A 22,269-nucleotide genomic window follows, 5' to 3' on the forward strand; every position below is an offset into this window, starting at 1 on the left:
GTGCTTGTTGACTAATGGAATTATCACTCATCATATGACGACTTGGAAGTATCTCTCTAATGGTGGTTAGGTGAGCCAACCAAAGTTGGGCTTAATCATTCGTTGGTTAGATACACCAAGTATGATCATGTTAATGGTTGGACCTAACTGGATCCTTACAGTGGAGGCCAAAGCCTACTGATTAGGTTTCTGGGGCAAAATTAAAATTACTAGAAATTATTTAGAGAAACAATTGGTTATGAATCTACCCTTAGATGTACATGGGTTGGCCAACCAAAGTTGGGCTTGTGTGCAGTCTAAGTGGATTCTAGTACCCGCTAAGGAATTAGGGTAATTCCTCGAATTGAAGGTAGAGGCTACCAATTCGAATAAAATAGTGGGAGAAACCTTTTGATTAAAGTCCAAATCTTTAGGTTTAATGAATCAATTACTAATTAGGTTATGGTTCTCCTTTGTGCAAATATGGCCACTTCCCTATCACTCCGATTATTGTTGGACAATGATAAGTTGGTGGGACCCAACTTCGATAGCTGGTACCGAAAGTTGAAGATAGTCCTGGAGCATGAATGGATCCTATATGTGATAATGGATCCTGCACTTGAGGAGCCAGCTGTCAATGCACGTGGAACAGTTAGAGACACTTACCAGAAGTGGCTCAGTGACGGACCACGGTGCGCTGTATCATGCTGGCTGCTATCATGAGCGACGAGTTCAGTCGCAGATTCGAGACGGCTCAGCCAAAGGACATGCTTCAAGTGTTGGAGGATACCTTTGGCACACCGATGATGTAGAGAGGCACAAGACTAGTTGTGCCATCTTCAACGCCAAAATACGGGATGGAGTCTCTATCACTGATCATGTATTGTACATGATCGAGCTGATGGAACGATTGAGCAAGCTCGGCTTTCCCTTGCATGAGCAGCTTGGGAAAGATGCAATACTGAACTCGCTGCCCAAGTCTTGTCTCCCATTCCTCACTCATTATAGAATGACAAAGCCTGAAGTAAACTACCATGGGTTAATGGGGTTGCTTCAGAACTTTGAGAAGGATCACCAACTCCTCAAGGAGTTGGTGAACTCAGTGAACTCAGTGGGAGGTTCATCTTCTGGTTCTCGACCCTTTGAGAAAGGAAAGAAGAACAAGAAGAAGAAAGTCAAGAAGGTGCAAGTTCAAGCTGGGATATCTGTGCAGAGTCAGACCAAAAAGATCAAGCCTGATAAGAGTCTATTCTACTGGCAAGCACCCTAGATTAGATAGTGTGTCAAATATCTACTTATGGCATTGGAGGCTAGGTCATATAAATAAGAACAAATAAACAGGTTGACTCAAGAGGGAATCCTCAAAGTCAGTGATTGTGAATCACTTCCAACCTGTGAGTTCTGTCTTCTTGGTAAAATGACCAAGTCACCTTTTACTGGAAAAGGTGAGAGAGCTACTGAGCTCTTGGGCCTAGTACATACTGATGTATGTGGGCCCATGAGCACCAGTGCTAGAGGTGGATATTTCTACTTCATAGCTTTCATGGATGACCTATACCTATATGGATATGTCTATCTGATGAAACATAAGTCGGATTCATTTGAAATGTTCAAACGATTCTGAAGTGAAGTAGAAAAATAAACTGGGAAGAGTATTAAAACTCTTCGATCTGATCGAGGAGGAGAATACCTTTCTAGTGAGTTTCTCACATATCTAGGAGAGAATGGGATTCTCTCTCAATGGACTCCTCCAGGAACACCACAGCATAATGGTGTGTTGAAAGGAGGAATCGGATTTTGTTAGACATGGTCCGATCCATGATGGGTTTTTTGCTAGCTTGCTGATATCCTTCTGGGATATGCACTCGAATCGGCCTGTTATCTGTTAAATAGGATTCCAAGTAAGTCTGTAATTAAGACTCCATATGAGATATGGATAGGGCGTAAGCCAGTACTTTCACACCTTAGGGTCTGGGGGTACCCGGCCTATGTGAAACGATTAGTCACAGACAAACTTGGACCTAGGTCTGACAAATGCTCATTCATAGGGTACCCCAAAGAGATAAAAGGATATTTTTTCTACCATGCTGATGAACAAAAGGTGTTCGTCAGCCTTAAGCAATCTTTTTAGAAAAGGAGTTCCTTGGTGAAGGAACCGTTGCCTCTAAGATTGAACTTGATGAAGTTCAACAGGTAGAAGGACCGACACCAATAGCTGAACCTGAGTCTGATATGATTAGATCATATTCGGAGCCCAATGTACCTGTACCATTAAGGCGATCCGGTAGAGTACCGCGTCAGCCGGACAGATACTACGGTTTCTTGGTCGGGACGGTGATCCCATCGAACTTGATGAGAATAATGAGGATCCGATCACCTATATGGATGCTATGCAGAGACCTGATTCCGAGAAATGGCTTGAAGCCATGAAATCCGAAATGGAGTCCATGAAGGTCAACGATGTATGGACATTGGTTGACCCACCTGAAGGGGTTAAACCCATTGGGTGTAAATGGGTCTTCAAAAGGAAGAGGGGCGCAGACGGAAAGGTGGAGACCTATAAAGCCCGTCTGGTTGCCAAGGGGTATCGTCAACGTTATGGTATTGACTATGACGAGATATTTTCCCCTGTGGCAATGCTCAAATCTATTCGGATAATGCTTGCAATAGCTGCCCATCTGGATTATGAGATCTGGCAGATGGATGTAAAGACAGCTTTCCTGAATGGAGAGCTGACTGAAGAGGTGTATATGATACAACCTGAAGGGTTTACATCCACAGATGAGTCCAAGGTGTGCAAGCTTCAGAGATCCATTTATGGACTGAAGCAAGCTTCTCGGAGTTGGAACATGCGTTTTGATAAGGTGATCAAAACGTATGGCTTCATTAAGAATGGAGAAGATCCCTGCATCTATAAATGGGCAAATGGTCCAGTTGTGGTATTCCTTGTCTTGTACGTGGATGACATTCTCTTAATCGAGAATGACATCCCCGCACTACAGGGAATAAAAGTTTGGTTGTCATCACAGTTCTCCATGAAGGACTTGGGTGAAGCATCCTACATCCTAGGGATGAAGATCTATAGGGATAGATCTAAAAGGATGCTTGGGTTATCCCAGTCCATGTACATAGACACTGTGCTGAAGAGGTTCAGCATGGAGAATTCAAGAAGGGCTATCTACCGATAGGCCAAGGAATTTCTCTCTCTAAGAAGGATTGTCCGACAACTCCTGAAGAGAGAGAGCGTATGAGTAGAGTCCCATATGCTTCAGCCGTGGGATCTATCATGTACGCCATGACATGTACAAGACCAGATGTGGCATACTCACTAGGAGTAGTGAGTAGATACCAATCTGATCCTGGAGAAAACCACTGGAAAGTGGTTAAAGCCATCCTTAAGTATTTGAGAAATACTAAGGACCAATGGTTGGTTTATGGCGAGTCAGATCTGAAACTTGTGGGGTTCACAGACTCCAGCTTTCAATCTGACCATGATGACAGCAGGAGTGTGTCGGGTTATATCTTTACTCTGAATGGTGGAGCCATCTGCTGGAAGAGTTCAAGCAGCATACTGTGGCGACTCTGTTTGTGAAGCGGAGTACATCGCAGCATCGGATGCCGCGAAGGAAGCTGTGTGGCTGAGGAAATTCATCAATGAGCTCGGAGTAGCACCCTCCCTCGATGGTCCAGTCCTGCTCTACTGCGACAGTACTGGTGCCATAGCTCAGGTGAAGGAACCCAAAGCACATCAGCGGATGAAGCACATCTTGCCGCTTCCACCTGTCCGAGAGATCGTGGATCGAGGTGACGTCGACCTTCAGAAGATCGATGAAAGGAGAACCTAGCGACCCCTTCACTAAAGCCCTGGCAATAAAGGAGTTCGACAACCACAAGTCGAAGATGGGTATTAGATACTATGCCGAGTGGCTTTAGGACAAGTGGGAGTTGTTGGGAAATGTATCCCAAAAAGCCAATCGTCAAGCTGTTGACGGTTGAGCAACCAAGTATTGTAATTGATTTGTTAATAAATAAAATATATTTGGCATCTTCATCATAAGCTTTCATCTTCTAATGAACTCCGTTGTTATGATGAAGTCCTTAGGACTATTTAGGTTCGATAAAGAGAGGATTTATCGATTAGTCCTTAAAATTGTTCACGACCAAATGATAGGCTGTTAATAAGGACAAGCTTCTATCGAGCATAGGTCGCTGTAGGCCATATGGGTTGGTTGTCCTCTTAACCAAAGAGTGTGGAGACACTGGTATGGCATACAGGTGAGATGTAAGGGTACATCGTCATGGAACGTGACCAACTCCAGAGCATTCTGCTGTCGAGAATGTCTCTGATGGGATATAGGTATAAGTGTCCCTTAGACTTGAGATCACCTCAGTGACTTGCAAGCAACTCACTGTGCTTTGGTACCAGACTAACTGAATTTCTAATTCAGAGATGGAAGGCTTCTGGGCACAGTCAAGTACTTGCGAAGTCAGAGTGTGATCGAGATGGGATTGACCACTCCAAGAGTTGGAGAAGAATGAGTCGCTGTATTTCAATTTAGCAAAACCTTGGCCAGGGTAATCCATCAGATGGATTTGATATTTTGAAATACAATGTGGACAACCTGATCAGAGTTGACAGTTGAGCTCTGGGATGTCCTATGATCATTTTGGTCAAGGGGATGAATTATATGAAAACTATATCCGCATGGGTTCTAAGGATGTTGTTCTACACATTCGACCTATCCGGACGTCGGGTACCATTGCTAGATGGTCACTTCGATTGGTATAGAATTTGTTTCTATGCTACAGCTTAGGTTCGGACCTATGAGGTCACACATATTAGAGTTCATGATCCGATCGGATGGTTGATCAACGATTAAGAATCATTATAGGGTTAAATAATCAATACGATTGATATTTAACCCAGTGCAAGTGTTGCAGGAGGATCGATTAGCAATTCGATTGCTAATTGACTTAATTTGATTAAGCCAATGGGCTGAGATTAAGTCTAATTAAATATGATTTAATTAGATTTGGTTTGGGCTTGATTGGATCAAGTCCAATTGGTTTATTGGATAAGCCAAGTGCAAGGAAAACTAGTCCTAGTTCAACTAGGACTTGGGTCAATCTAATTTCTAATTTGATTAGAAAATTAAATCAGATTTAAATATAATTTAATCTGATTAAATTAGGTTCTTAATTAGGTTAAGACTATTTTAATTGGGTTGATCTAATTTTGATTTGATTTGGTTTGGGAAACCAAATTAAAACAAGTTATGAGACAGAATCCTAGTAGGACTAGGATTCCACCTTGCGCCACATAAACTTCTCCACGCCCTCTCTCTTATTCAATGCCAATCTCCACTTATTTTATGCGACAAAAGCCCTCTCCCAGATCTCTCCCACGTTCACAAAAGGTCTCCTCTCTTCTTTCTTACATGGAAGGTGATTTGGATCAAATCTAAAAGGAATAAGTTTGGATTTGAATTCTATGAGATAGAGTTTTAGAAATCCAAAACTCTTTCAATTTTGCACCGAATTTATCCAAATTTTTTTTGAAATTTTTGTGGCTTTTAGGGTTTACATTGTACACCCTTTTCTGTGATCCATGCATGAAAATATGAAGGAGGTGCTCAAGAGTTGGGCGTCCCTTAACTTGCCATGTTTGGATAAGCCTTGACTAGGTGTTTGACCTAGACAAGGACTCTATCATATCTCTCTATATAAGATGAGTTTCTTCATGAAATTTTAAGATAGAGATAGTTTTTGAGAGCCTTTCTGCCATCCAAAAATCAGAGAGAAATACCTTTGGGTCATGGAGATATAAAAGACGCAAGTTTGGGTGTCTAGAGAGAAAAATGTGAAGAAGAAGAGGGTCTTCTTCTAGGGTTTTTATTTTCATATCTTTCCTCCTTCCATCTTGAGTTTCCTGAGAGCGTCTCAGATCTGAAACTCCTCCTTCTACTTTCCATCTTTGAAAGAGTCCAAATCAAGAAGAAGGAGGCACCTGATCAACCATCAAAGAAGGATCAGCGCAGTACTAGCATACTGTGCTGATTTCCTGAAGCAGGACTTCTGATCGAGATTCGTGGGCTCGTGTGGATGACTCCTAGAGGCCGGACGCGTGTGCGGCTTGCAACATCATCCTTAAGCCCGGATCAGCGAGGTTAGAGCGTCTAACTTGCAAGGTAATAGATCTGATCTATTATTTAATACATACATTAGATGTAGCTAGTATAGAAACATGTTGATATGATCAACATGTAGTTCTACTATATTTATATATATTTTAATTTTTGATTTAATGCTATATAATAATCATGTAATAGGATCTTAGATCTAGGGATTTTCTGATTTTAAAAATAAATTTTGATTTATTTTAGTCTTCCGCTGTATGATCTTGAAAAAGTTTCAAGATCTAACCCTGAAACCCTAGATCTGGTTCCTACAATATGTGCAAGCTACGATGCCAAGCCAACTAGTCTATTAATCTTGACATTCAAGGCTACTAGCATTGTATGTTTATTTAGATAGATCATTCAAATCTACCATATAAATATTACCATATCTATGCCCAATAATTTAATGCCTTCATTAATAGGACTAGTTACTATGCAAACAGAAGATTCAAAAATAACTTTATATCCTTTATCACAAAATTGACTGATGCTTAATAAATTATGTTTTAATCCATCTACTAATAAAATATTTTCAATATACTTGAAGGGAGTGATACCAATGTTACCTATACCGATAATCTTTTCTTTACCATTGTCTCCAAAGGTGACCATCCCTCCATTCTTAGCATCAAGTGTGATGAATTGGGATTCATCACCAGTCATGTGTCTCGAGCATCCGCTATCAAGATACCATTTTTGATTTACTCCTTGGGATGCTAGACACACCTGCAGGCAAAAGTCAAGTTTTTACTTTAGGTACCAAGCTTTCTTGGATCCTTTTTGGTTAGTCACAATGGTTTCTTTTGGAACCATATTTTCTTTACATTAGAATTTATGAATTTGTTAGAGAAACAAGTGTATGACTTGTGTCCTACTCTATCATATTTGAAGCAAGTAATGTTTGAAAACTTGTTGCTTGAAGAGTTTACATAGATATTTTTAAAAACTTTTGTTTCTTTAAGGGTTGTAGCCAAGACCAGCTTTATCATAAATGGTCTTTTGATTTTTAAGTATCATATTAAGTTTATTTAAACTTAAGATAAATTTTTCAACCATTAGTTTTAGCTTGGCAATCTCATCTTTAAGTTCAGATTTTTTTGAGACAGGATTGATTTTTCATTAGAAATACTCTCATTTTGTTTTAATAAGTATTGATTCTTTGATTTTAACTCATTATTCTTTACCCTAGCTTCTTTAGTGTAGGAACCAGATCTAGGGTTTCAGGGTTAGATCTTGAAACTTTTTCAAGATCATACAGCGAAAGACTAAAATAAATCAAAATTTATTTTCTAAGATCAGAAAATCCCTAGATCTAAGATCCTATTACATGATTATTAATAGCATTAAATCAAAAATTAAAATATATATAAATATAGTATGAACTACATGTTGATCATATCAACATGTTTCTATACTAGCTACATCTAATGTATGTATTAAATAATAGATCAGATCTATTACCTTGCAAGTTAGATGCTCTAACCTCGCTGATCCGGGCTTAAGGATGATGTTGCAAGCCGCACACGCATCCGGCCTCTAGGAGTCGTCCACACGAGCCCACGAATCTCGATCAGAAGTCCTGCTTCAGGAAATCAGCACAGTATGCTAGTACTGCGCTGATCCTTCTTTGATGGTTGATCAGGTGCCTCCTTCTTCTTGATTTGGACTCTTCCAAAGATGAAAGTAGAAGGAGGAGTTTCAGATCTGAGATGCTCTCAGGAAACTCAAGATGGAAGGAGGAAAGATATGAAAATAAAAACCCTAGAAGAAGACCCTCTTCTTCTTCACGTTTTTCTCTCTAGACACCCAAACTTGCATCTTTTATATCTCCACGACCCAAAGGTATTTCTCTCTAATTTTTGGATGGAAGAAAGGCCTCTCAAAAACTATCTCTCCTTAAAATTTCACGAAGAAACTCATCTTATATAGAGAGATATGATAGAGTCCTTGTCTAGGTCAAACACCTAGTCAAGGCTTATCCAAACATGGCAAGTAAAGGGACGCCCAACTCTTGAGCACCTCCTTCATATTTTCGTGGATGGATCAACAGAAAAGGGTGCACAATGTAAACCCTAAAAGCCACGAAAATTCCAAAAAAAATTTGGATAAATTCGGTGCAAAATTGAAAGAGTTTTGGATTTCTAAAACTCTATCTCATAGAATTCGAAATCCAAACTTATTCCTTTTAGATTTGATCCAAATCACCTTCCATGTAAGAAAGAAGAGAGGAGACCTTTTGTGAACGTGGGAGAGATCTGGGAGAGGGCTTTTGTCGCACAAAATAAGTGGAGATTGGCGTTGAATAAGAGAGAGGGCGTGGAGAAGGTTTATGTGGGCAAGGTGGAATCCTAGTCCTACTAGGATTCTGTCTCATAACTTGTTTTAATTTGGTTTCCCAAACCAAATCAAATCAAAATTAGATCAACCCAATTAAAATAGGTCTTAACCTAATTAAGAACCTAATTTAATCAGATTAAATTAGATTTAAATCTGATTTAATTTTCTAATCAAATTAGAAATTAGATTGACCCAAGTCCTAGTTGAACTAGGACTAGTCTTTCCTTGCACTTGGCTTATCCAATAAACCAATTGGACTTGATCCAATCAAGCCCAAACAAATCTAATTAAATCATATTTAATTAGACTTAATCTCAGCCCATTGGCTTAATCAAATTAAGCTAATTAGCAATCGAATTGCTAATCGATCCTCCTGCAACACTTGCACTGGGTTAAATATCAATCGTATTGATCATCTAACCCTAGAACGATTCTTAATCATTGATCAACCATCCGATCGGATCATGAACTCTAATGTGTGTGACCTCATAGGTCCGAACCTAAGCCGGTAGCATAGGAATAAATTTCTATACCAATCGAAGTGACCATCTAGCAATGTACCCGACGTCCGGATAGGTCGAATGTGTAGAACAACATCCTTAGAACCCATGCGGATATAGTTTTCATATAATTCATCCCCTTGACCAAAATGATCATAGGACACCCCAGAGCTCAACTGTCAACTCTGATCAGGTTGTCCACATTGTATTTCAAAATATCAAATCCATCTGATGGATTACCCTGGCCAAGGTTTTGCTAAATTGAAATACAGCGACTCATTCTTCTCCAACTCTTGGAGTGGTCAATCCCATCTCGATCACACTCTGACTTCGCAAGTACTTGACTGTGCCCAGAAGCCTTCCATCCCTGAATTAGAAATTCAGTTAGTCCAGTACCAAAGCACAGTGAGTTGCTTGCAAGTCACTGAGGTGATCTCAAGTCTAAGGGACACTTATACCTATATCCCATCAGAGACATTCTCGACAGTAGAATGCTCTGGAGTTGGTCACGTTCAATGACGATGTACCCTTACATCTCACCTGTATGCCATACCAGTGTCTCCACACTCCTTGGTTAAGAGGACAACCAACCCATATGGCCTACAGCGACCTATGCTTGATAGAAGCTGTCGTCCTTATTAACAGCCTATCATTTGGTCGTGAACAGTTTTAAGGACTAATCGATAAATCCTCTCTTTATCGAACTTAAATAGTCCTAAGGACTTCATCATAACAACGGAGTTCATTAGAAGATGAAAGCTTATGATGAAAATGCCAAATATATTTTATTTATTAACAAATCAATTACAATACTTGGTTGCTCAACCGTCAACAGCTTGACGATTGGCTTTTTGGGACACATTTCCCAACAACTCCCACTTGTCCTAAAGCCACTCGGCACAGTATCTAATACCCATCTTCGACTTGTGGTTGTCGAACTCCTTTATTGCCAGGGCTTTAGTGAAGGGGTCGGCTAGGTTCTCCTTTCCATCGATCTTCTGAAGGTCGACGTCACCTCGATCCACGATCTCCCGGACCAGGTGGAAGCGGCGCAAGATGTGCTTCGTCCGCTGATGTGCTTTGGGTTCCTTCGCCTGAGCTATGGCACCAGTGCTGTCGCAGTAGAGCAGGACTGGACCATCGAGGGAGGGTGCTACTCCAGCTCGTTGATGAATTTCCTCAGCCACACAGCTTCCTTCGCGGCATCTGATGCTGCGATATACTCTGCTTCACAAACAGAGTCTGCCACAGTATGCTGCTTGGAACTCTTCCAGCAGATGGCTCCACCATTCAGAGTAAAGATATAACCCGACACACTCCTGCTGTCATCATGGTCAGATTGGAAGCTAGAGTCTGTGAACCCCACAAGTTTCAGATCTGACTCGCCATAAATCAACCATTGGTCCTTAGTATTTCTCAAATACTTAAGGATGGCTTTAACCACTTTCCAGTGGTTTTCTCCAGGATCAGATTGGTATCTACTCACTACTCCTAGTGAGTATGCCACATCTGGTCTTGTACATGTCATGGCGTACATGATAGATCCCACGGCTGAAGCATATGGGACTCTACTCATACGCTCTCTCTCTTCAGGAGTTGTCGGACAATCCTTCTTAGAGAGAGAAATTCCTTGGCCTATCGGTAGATAGCCCTTCTTGGAATTCTCCATGCTGAACCTCTTCAGCACAGTATCTATGTACATGGACTGGGATAACCCAAGCATCCTTTTAGATCTATCCCTATAGATCTTCATCCCTAGGATGTAGGATGCTTCACCCAAGTCCTTCATGGAGAACTGTGATGACAACCAAACTTTTATTCCCTGTAGTGCGGGGATGTCATTCCCGATTAAGAGAATGTCATCCACGTACAAGATAAGGAATACCACAACTGGACCATTTGCCCATTTATAGATGCAGGGCTCTTCTCCATTCTTAATGAAGCCATACGTTTTGATCACCTTATCAAAACGCATGTTCCAACTCCGAGAAGCTTGCTTCAATCCATAAATGGATCTCTGAAGCTTGCACACCTTGGACTCATCTGTGGATGTAAACCCTCAGGTTGTATCATATACACCTCTTCGGTCAGCTCTCCATTAAGAAAAGCTGTCTTTACATCCATCTGCCAGATCTCATAATCTAGATGGGCAGCTATTGCAAGCATTATCCGAATAGATTTGAGCATTGCCACAGGAGAAAATGTCTCGTCATAGTCAATACCATAACGTTGACGATACCCCTTGGCAACCAGACGGGCTTTATAGGTCTCCACCTTTCCGTCTGCGCCCCTCTTCCTTTTGAAGACCCATTTACACCCAATGGGTTTAACCCCTTTAGGTGGGTCAACCAATGTCCATACATCGTTGACCTTCATGGACTCCATTTCGGATTTCATGGCTTCAAGCCATTTCTCGGAATCAGGTCTCTGCATAGCATCCATATAGGTGATCGGATCCTCATTATTCTCATCAAGTTCGATGGGATCACCGTCCCGGACCAAGAAACCGTAGTATCTGTCCGGCTGACGCGGTACTCTACCGGATCGCCTTAATGGTACAGGTATATTGGGCTCCGGATCTGATCTAATCATATCCGACTCAGGTTCAGCTATTGGTGTCGGTCCTTCTACCTGTTGAACTTCATCAAGTTCAACCTTAGAGGCAACGGTTCCTTCACCAAGGAACTCCTTTTCTAAAAAGATTGCCTTAAGGCTGACGAACACCTTTTGTTCATCAGCATGGTAGAAAAAATATCCTTTTGTCTCTTTGGGGTACCCTATGAATGAGCATTTGTCAGATCTAGGTCCAAGTTTGTCTGTGACTAATCGTTTGACATAGGCCGGGCACCCCCAGACCCTAAGGTGTGAAAGTGCTGGCTTACGTCCCGTCCATATCTCATATGGAGTCTTAATTACAGACTTACTTGGAACCCTATTTAATAGATAACAAGCCGATTCGAGTGCATATCCCCAGAAGGATATCGGCAAGCTAGCAAAACCCATCATGGATCGGACCATGTCTAACAGAGTCCGATTCCTCCTTTCAGACACACCATTATGCTGTGGTGTTCCTGGAGGAGTCCATTGGGAGAGAATCCCATTCTCTCCTAGATATGTGAGAAATTCACTAGAAAGGTATTCTCCTCCTCGATCAGATCGAAGAGTTTTAATACTCTTCCCAGTTTGTTTTTCTACTTCACTTCGGAATCGTTTGAACATTTCAAATGAATCCGACTTATGTTTCATCAGATAGACATATCCATATCGGGATAGGTCATCCGTGAAAGTTATGAAGTAGAAATATCCACCTCTAGCACTGGTGCTCATGGGTCCGCATACATCAGTATGTACTAGGCCCAAGAGCTCAGTAGCTCTCTCACCTTTTCCAGTAAAAGGTGACTTGGTCATTTTACCAAGAAGACAGGACTCACAGGTTGGAAGTGATTCACAATCACTTACTTCGAGGATTCCTCTTGAGTCAACCTGTTTATTCTGTTCTTGTTTATATGACCTAGCCTACAGTGCCATAAGTAGATATCTGACACACTATCTAATCTAGGGTGCTTGCCAGTTGAATAGACTACATTAACAGGTTGTGATAACATATACACACCATTGTTCAAATGTCCACAAAAAATAGTAACACCATTCTCAATGATATTACAAATTTGTTTCTTTATTGAAATTTCATAATTATTTTTGGCCAGAAGGCCTACAGAAATGACATTTAAAAAGAAACTGGGACAGAAATGACAATCATTAAGAACAAGATATGGGATTCAAATACAAGTTTCAAGATTCCTAATGCTAGAACTGGAACTGTCTTCCATCTCCAACGTTAGGAACCTCTCGCCTTGCTCGAATCTCCTACTGACCTGCAACCCCTGCAACGAATTGCAAATATGGTAAGGGCTACCGGTATCCAATACCCAGTCAGTTATATCACAAATAGAGAAATTCAAGGAGTTATCATATAAATACCTTGCCCAGCAAAACTGCTGCTTTCTCTGCCTGTTCGGGTCTAGGGAGGCAATGTACTGGGGACAGTTCCTCTTCCAGTGCCCCCCTTCTTGCAAAAGAAGCATTCAGCTTGACTCTTATCGGGTTTGATCTTTTTGGTCTGACACTGCACAGTTGTCCTAGCCTGAACTTGCACCTTCTTTACTTTCTTCTTCTTGTTCTTCTTCCCTTTCTCAAAGGGTCGAGAACCAGAAGATGAACCTCCCACTAAGTTCACCGACTCCTTGAGGAGTTGGTGATCCTTCTCAAAGTTCTGAAGCAACCCCAGTAACCCATGGTAGTTTACTTCAGGCTTTGTCATTCTATAATGAGTGAGGAATGGGAGATAAGACTTGGGCAGCGAGTTCAGTATTGCATCTTTCCCAAGCTGCTCATGCAAGGGAAAGCGAGCTTGCTCAATCGTTCCATCAGCTCGATCATGTACAATACATGATCAGTGACAGAGGCACCATCCCGTATTTTGGCGTTGAAGATGGCACAACTAGTCTTGTGCCTCTCCACGTCATCGGGTGTGCCAAAGGCATCCTCCAACACTTGAAGCATGTCCTTTGGCTGAGCCATCTCGAATCTGCGACTGAACTCGTCGCTCATAGCAGCCAGCATGATACAGCGCACCGTGGTCCGATCACTGAGCCACTTCTGGTAAGTGTCTCTGACTGTTCCACGTGCATTGACAGCTGGCTCCTCAGGTGCAGGATCCATTATCACATATAGGATCCGTTCATGCTCCAGGACTATCTTCAACTTTCGGTACCAGCTACCGAATTGGGTCCCACCAACTTATCATTGTCCAACAATGATCGGAGCGATAGGGAAGTGGCCATATTTGCACAAAGGAGAACCATAACCTAATTAGTAATTGATTCATTAAACCTAAAGATTTGGACTTTAATCAAAAGGTTTCTCCCACTATTTTATTCGAATTGGTAGCCTCTACCTTCAATTCGAGGAATTACCCTAATTCCTTAGCGGGTACTAGAATCCACTTAGACTGCACACAAGCCCAACTTTGGTTGGCCAACCCATGTACATCTAAGGGTAGGTTCATAACCAATTGTTTCTCTAAACAATTTCTAGTAATTTTAATTTTGCCCCAGAAACCTAATCAGTAGGCTTTGGCCTCCACTGTAAGGATCCGGTTAGGTCCAACCATTAACATGATCATACTTGGTGTATCTAACCAACGAATGATTAAGCCCAACTTTGGTTGGCTCACCTAACCACCATTAGAGAGACACTTCCAAGTCATCATATGATGAGTGATAATTCCATTAGTCAACAAGCACCAGGCCTTTGGGTCTGCAATGATTATTGAGTTCATGGACTCATTATCAAACACCTTAATGGGAGGCTATGACTCAGTTATCTCCATAACTTTATCATTTTAAGGACCTAATAATTTTAGAGGATTAAATAATATAGAGGATGAGGTCAGATGAACCAGCTTATCATGATCCTCCCACTGGCTTCACCAAGTCAGCTTAAGGGAGACCAGGGCTGGTCTAGGAGCACCTAAATCAGTCACACTGATTTACCTAGCTGACATGGGTCAGCTCGAATAGTCAAGTGATCCGATCAAAACATAATTTCACCAAGAGGCCAGGTAAGTTCGATCAGTGGGAGGGTCTGCCAAAGCTTGCCTTAGACACCATCATGAATGGCCAGGTAAGCGGGCTCCCAATTAAAAACCACCGGTCTGGTTTACCTTAGACACCAACTGGTTTAATTAGTTTCGATTAGATCAACCTAACAGTTCGTGCTAGACCGCTTAGCCAAGAATCAAGTCCATTTGGTTCTCGTTAAAGACATGGACTTGACCAACTACAACTATTGTAATTGATCTAGAGAATCCTTGACCTAATCTAAGACAACAATTGATTAGATTTAGTCAATTCTCTAATTAAGTCCATCTTTAATCTAACCATAGGTCTAACCCAATTAATGGACCTAATTTCCACTAACCCATTAACCCAATGTGTTATGATTTGTGTCTTAGGTTCTTCAATTCACAATCCTAGAACCTAATCAAACAACTTCTTAATTCTTAATTAAGTTTTGGGCTGAGGGTTGGGTTCGGCTTTTCAAAAAATAATTTTCATATTTGTAAAACAATTTTACAATATGATTCTACCAATCATATTGCATGTTTGATTCATAATCAAGATGCAAGTGAAATAAACATGAAACTACTTTAGATCTAATCTAAACAGGTTCATGTAATTGAAACAATTTCAACTTTAAATAATTTCTTTGCATAAAAATTATTAACAAAGAGATTTTATTTCAGATTTAAACATCTTTTAAATCTAATAAATCATAAATTTAATCTAGATCATATCTAACAAATTTATGATTAAAGATAGATCTACACAAACTAGGACAACCTTTGCACTGTAAGGGGTAAACCTTACAGCAGGACAACCTTGCAGTTTGTGATTGATCTAAAATTTTAATTTCAGATTTAATAATCAGATTATAAATTAGATCTAATCTAAAAAATAATCTAAGCATGTATAAATAATCATGTAATAAAGAACCTGGCTCTGATACCAATTGTAGGAACCAGATCTAGGGTTTCAGGGTTAGATCTTGAAACTTTTTCAAGATCATACAGCGGAAGACTAAAATAAATCAAAATTTATTTTCTAAGATCAGAAAATCCCTAGATCTAAGATCCTATTACATGATTATTACATAGCATTAAATCAAAAATTAAAATATATATAAATATAGTATGAACTACATGTTGATCATATCAACATGTTTCTATACTAGCTACATCTAATGTATGTATTAAATAATAGATCAGATCTATTACCTTGCAAGTTAGATGCTCTAACCTCGCTGATCCGGCTTAAGGATGATGTTGCAAGCCGCACACGCATCCGGCCTCTAGGAGTCGTCCACACGAGCCCACGAATCTCGATCAGAAGTCCTGCTTCAGGAAATCAGCACAGTATGCTAGTACTGCGCTGATCCTTTTTTGATGGTTGATCAGGTGCCTCCTTCTTCTTGATTTGGACTCTTCCAAAGATGGAAAGTAGAAGGAGGAGTTTCAGATCTGAGACACTCTCAGGAAACTCAAGATGGAGGGAGGAAAGATATAAAACAAAAACCCAAGAAGAAGACCCTCTTCTTCTTCACGTTTTTCTCTCTAGACACCCAAACTTGCATCTTTTATATCTCCACGACCCAAAGGTATTTCTCTCTGATTTTTGGATGGCAGAAAGACCTCTCAAATATCTATCTCTCCTTAAAATTTCATGAAGAAACTCATCTTATATAGAGAGATATGATAGAGTCCTTGTCTAGGTCAAACACCTAGTCAAGCTTATCCAAACATGGCAAGTTAAGGGACGCCCAACTCTTGAGCACCTCCTCCATATTTTCGTGCATGGATCACTAGAAAAGGGTGTACAATATAAACCCTAAAAGCCATGAAAATTTCAAAAAAAATTTGGATAAATTCGGTGCAAAATTGAAAGAGTTTTGGATTTCTAAAACTCTATCTCATAGAATTCGAAATCCAAACTTATTCCTTTTAGATTTGATCCAAATCACCTTCCATGTAAGAAAGAAGAGAGGAGACCTTTTGTGAACGTGGGAGAGATCTGGGAGAGGGCTTTTGTCACACAAAATAAGTGGAGATTGGCGTTGAATAAGAGAGAGGGCGTGGAGAAGGTTTATGTGGCGCAAGGTGGAATCCTAGTCCTACTAGGATTCTGTCTCATAACTTGTTTTAATTTGGTTTTCCAAACAAATCAAATCAAAATTAGATCAACCCAATTAAAATAGGTCTTAACCTAATTAAGAACCTAATTTAATCAGATTAAATTAGATTTAAATCTGATTTAATTTTCTAATCAAATTAGAAATTAGATTGACCCAAGTCCTAGTTGAACTAGGACTAGTCTTTCCTTGCACTTGGCTTATCCAATAAACCAATTGGACTTGATCCAATCAAGCCCAAACCAAATCTAATTAAATCATATTTAATTAGACTTAATCTCAGCCCATTGGCTTAATCAAATTAAGCCAATTAGCAATCAAATTGCTAATCGATCCTCCTGCAACACTTGCACTGGGTTAAATGTCAATCGTATTGATTATTTAACCTTATAATGATTCTTAATCGTTGATCAACCATCCGATCGGATCATGAACTCTAATGTGTGTGACCTCATAGGTCCGAACCTAAGCCAGTAGCATAGAAACAAATTTTTATACCAATCGAAGTGACCATCTAGCAATGGTACCCGATGTCCGGATAGGTCGAATGTGTAGAACAACATCCTTAGAACCCATGCGGATATAGTTTTCATATAATTCATCCCCTTGACCAAAATGATCATAGGACACCCCAGAGCTCAACTGTCAACTCTGATCAGGTTGTCCACATTGTATTTCAAAATATCAAATCCATCTGATGGATTACCCTGGCCAAGATTTTGCTAAATTGAAATACAGCGACTCATTCTTCTCCAACTCTTGGAGTGGTCAATCCCATCTCGATCACACTCTGACTTCGCAAGTACTTGACTGTGCCCAGAAGCCTTCCGTCCCTGAATTAAAAATTCAATTAGTCCGGTACCAAAGCACAGTGAGTTGCTTGCAAGTCACTGAGGTGATCTCAAGTCTAAGGGACATTTATACCTATATCCCATCAGAGACATTCTCGACAGCAGAATACTCTGGAGTTGGTCACGTTCAATGATGATGTACCCTTACATCTCACCTGTATGCCATACCAGTGTCTCCACACTCCTTGGTTAAGAGGACAACCAACCCATATGGCCTACAGCGACCTATGCTTGATAGAAGCTGTCGTCCTTATTAACAGCCTATCATTTGGTCGTGAATAGTTTTAAGGACTAATCGATAAATCCTCTCTTTATCGAACTTAAATAGTCCTAAGGACTTCATCATAACAACGGAGTTCATTAGAAGATGAAAGCTTATGATGAAAATGCCAAATATATTTTATTTATTAACAAATCAATTACAATACTTGGTTGCTCAACCGTCAACAGCTTGACGATTGGCTTTTTGGGACACATTTTCCAACACCATCAGTGTGCCCTGGCCTTTCATACAATGAAGAATGGACATCCTCAGGCTATTTCCTCAAGCATCAGGCCAATGCAAGTTCCTACTCATTACTATTGATTATTTCATTAAGTAGATGGAAGCCGAACCTCTGGCCCCAATCATCGAAACTAAGATAAAGGATTTTTTTTGGAAGTTCGTTATATATCGATTTGATCTCCCATGAATGTTGATTATAGATAATGGTTGCCAGTTCATTAACACCCAATTTGCTGAGTTCTACCGGGACTAAGGTATCTCGCACCATCTCACATCGTTTGGACATCCCCAAGCCGATGAGAGGCTAAAGTAACTTATCAGACTCTTTTACAACATTTGAAATCCAAGCTAGATCATGCCAATGGGTTATGGGCCGACGAGCTTCATCATGTACTTTGAGCCAACTAAACTATATAGAGAATTCCCGCTGGGGAGACCCTTCAACCTCTCATTTGGAATAGAGGTAGTCATTCCAGTGGAGATCAGACGTCTCTCATTACAAATCAAAAGCTATGATGATCAAAGCAATCCAAAATGGCTAGAGTGAACCTGGACTTACTCGAAAAAGTTCAAAAAAAGGCCCAAGTAAGGATGGCAGCCTATCGACACAGCATTGCATGATACTACAACTCCCATGTCAGTGGCAAAATATTTAAAGTCTACGATGTGGCACTATGACGGTCTGAAGAATCTCAACCAACTGAACGAGAAAAAATATCTCCTAATTGGGAGGATCCTTATCAAATAGATGTGGTCATCAGATCCAGAACTTACCGCTTGAAGCAATTAGATGGAACCTCGCTATAATGACCCTAGAATTCAGACAATCTACGATGTACTATCAATAAATATAAACAAATGCTTTGAATAAAGTTCCTTTTCTCCTAACCCATGTCTTGCAGATAACTAAAGGCCTCATCTTTACCAAACCATCTAGGATGGTAAGACCTTTGAAGGCACCTCATTTTCGAATGAGAATAGCCATAAGAAGTGTTGGGTTTCAGTGATGCTGTGGAAGGATTAGATGTTTCAAATTTTTATTAAAAACATCCGATGCACTGAAAACTCTAATGTCCAGAAATCTTTGACTATATTAATCAAAGTACATTTAAAATAAATTTGGATCAGAAGAATACCTGTAGAGCTAATCTAGTATCCATACGGTGTCCAAGTGTCCGCCCTTCAATGGTGATCCACACAAAAATTGAACCAAGGACAGTGCTCCTTCTTCACCTTGCTTCAGGAGTTCTAGCCCCTAGAACTTAACTAGCCACCAATCGATCAGATCTTCCTTCAAACCTGAGTCTGAACCTCTCAGAACTATCCACTGGACCTGACCACCTTTTACTGGACCTCTTAAACCCTTAGAGCTATTAGGATTAGGCTTGTCTTAAAAGAACAAGCCTTTGTCCTAAACCCTAGAGTTGTTAGAAAAGGAGAGAGGGAGTGGATAGGGAATATAAGAATTGAATGATCAACTCATCTGTCGTCCCCTATTTATAGCACCAAATGGAGCACCAACAGAGAAGGCATGCCTCATCTGGAAAGCCATATCAAGTTGTCATATCACTTATCTAAGAGTCTTTAAACAGAAGGACTCTGTTTAAAGACTCTTCAGGATGTGATACATCGATTTCAGCCCTCTCACACGTGCATGCCTAGAATGATATGCAATTGGCATCTTTTATCACTTCAGATCAGCATAAAAATTTGCCACATAATACATGATTCAAATAGAAAGGCTATCAGTAAGTGTCGCCTAATTTGAATAAGTGTTTAAACCTAAGAAGGACTTTCCATTAGAGAGACGTGCGAGCACCTTCTCGCTGTCGCACGTGCGCATGCCCAGAAAAGGGCATCAAAAGCAACCTTCCAATATCCAATAATTTTTTAGATTTTTACCACATGATAAGCACTCAAAATTGAACCTTATCAAAAAAATTATCAAATAAAAATGTCACTTAAGCCTCTTTAAACAGAAGGAGACTTTGCATCCCTTTGCGCATCTGGAAAAAACCTATCGCACATGCAGCAATGTTTTTAGAATTTTTTCATGCACAATCTGATAGATTTTTTATACTTCAAATAATATGTAGGTGGTTCATGATTTGATCTACTTGCCATAAAAAATAAAGATCCAAAACAAAAGGACTCTTAGTCCATCTACATGCCAAAACCAAAGAGCGTGTGTGCTCAGCATATATGCACCAAGAGTCCTTCTCATCTTGGACTCTTGGTTTTTTGGCGTTAAGATAAGATGTGGCACCTCTTTTTTAGTTGTTTTCAGGTGGCTTAACCTAATCCAAATGTCCACCAAATTGGGCTAGCAAATCAGTAAGGCATGAGACTAAATTGATCTCCAAAGGAGCTAAGGTTTCCACACGTGCTAGCATGCTTATCGAAACCCTGTTTGAATCCAAAATTTCAATCAATCTTTTTCAAAAGGGTCCTTGATCAATTTCTATATATGTGTGATACATTGAGTTCCACATCTAGCCAATATTAGGTCTGAGTGTAAGTTGACCTAATTTGATTAGACTTTAATCTAATCGATTTAGGTTCAATTGAGCTAACCCGAGCTCAACAATTAGAACCCTTTCTAATTGACGATCGAATTAAACTCTTTAATTCGATAAAAAATTTACAAGTCAAGATTGACATCTAGCAATGTATCATGACTACTCAAAAGATATGAAATTTGATAAAAATATCAAATATATCCTTCAGTGATAAGTTACCATGCAATACAATCCTTCAATCATCCTTACACTCTGAATATGTTCATGAGTATGGAATCATATCAAACTCAAACACATATTTATATCGATTCTCAATTAAGCAATGATGACTTCGATAAAAAAGTATTAGAAACTCTTTCTATTCTCCTTCCTACTTTTGATCAAAAAAAATTTTTCGAGTCATCTAGGAATGAGAATACATAGGATGCGATCTTCTCTTACTAGGAGTGATCGATTCTATGTTGACCTACTCACAACCTCCATATGCACTCCACCATATCCAAAATATCCCATAAATATCTTAATACCATGCTTGAGTATGAACCAAAATATGAATTTATATGCACAAGATTCTATAGTGATCTCAGGTCTAAGGATCACTTACACAACTCTCACTTAGAGAACCATCTTTGACATGCAAGTAAGGCTTCCATAAGATATTTTTTTTTATCAAGTCAATTCAGTAGACTCATTTTCTAAATGAGCACTCACATCCTTGTATTAGTATCCCATACAAGTGGCTAGTAAGATTTGCCACCCTCTCCATTAAGCATACATAGGATGTGCCAGTCTATCTGGAATATTGATCTCTGACTCAATGCTCCTACGATCAGAAATATTTAAGATTAGGATTTTAAGATTTTAGATCTCGCCAATATGACCCATTTATGTCTCCTAAAATTATTTTTCTAATCTTTGAAGTTCATCATAATCTTAGACATAATAAGATGCAGCTAATATGATGAATCAATGCTTCATTTTATTATCAAATAATAAATATCATTACATGAGTTAAAAATTATAAAGAAAAGTTTCATCGCAATATACTTACGATTGACTTATAGGACACTCTTCTTTCAATCTTCCACTTGTACTAAAGTCAATCGCCTTTGTATCTCAATCCCATACAATCAAGATGGCGATCAAATAGCTGCTGTGGTATGACCTTAGTGAATAGGTCTGCTATATTGTTCTTTATATCTACTCATTCAAGGATAACATCTTATCTCTACAATTTCTCAAATGAGGTGAAAGCGTCTGAGGATGTGTTTGGATCTTTGATGAGACCTAAATTTCTTAACTTGAATAACGGCTCCAGTGTTATCACAATAGAGTGGCATCAGTCGTTCAATCTCAAGAATGACTACTAAATCTATGATGAACTTCTTCATCCAGACAGCTTCCTTAGCGGCTTCACTAGTAGCGATGTACTCTACCTCAGTAGTTGAGTCAACTATTGTTGGCTGCTTAAAACTCTTCCAACTCATTGTCCCACCATTCAAGATAAATATGTACTCTGATATTGACTTGCTATCACCTGGATCAGATTGAAAATTAGAATCTGTATATCCCTCTAGTTTCAACTCTGATCCTCCACCATATATGAGAAAAATATCTTAGTCCTTCTTAGCTACTTCAGAATATTTTTTA

This window comes from Elaeis guineensis, chromosome 10 (assembly GCF_000442705.2).
Source record: "Elaeis guineensis isolate ETL-2024a chromosome 10, EG11, whole genome shotgun sequence".
NCBI classification, from domain to species: Eukaryota; Viridiplantae; Streptophyta; class Magnoliopsida; order Arecales; family Arecaceae; genus Elaeis; species Elaeis guineensis.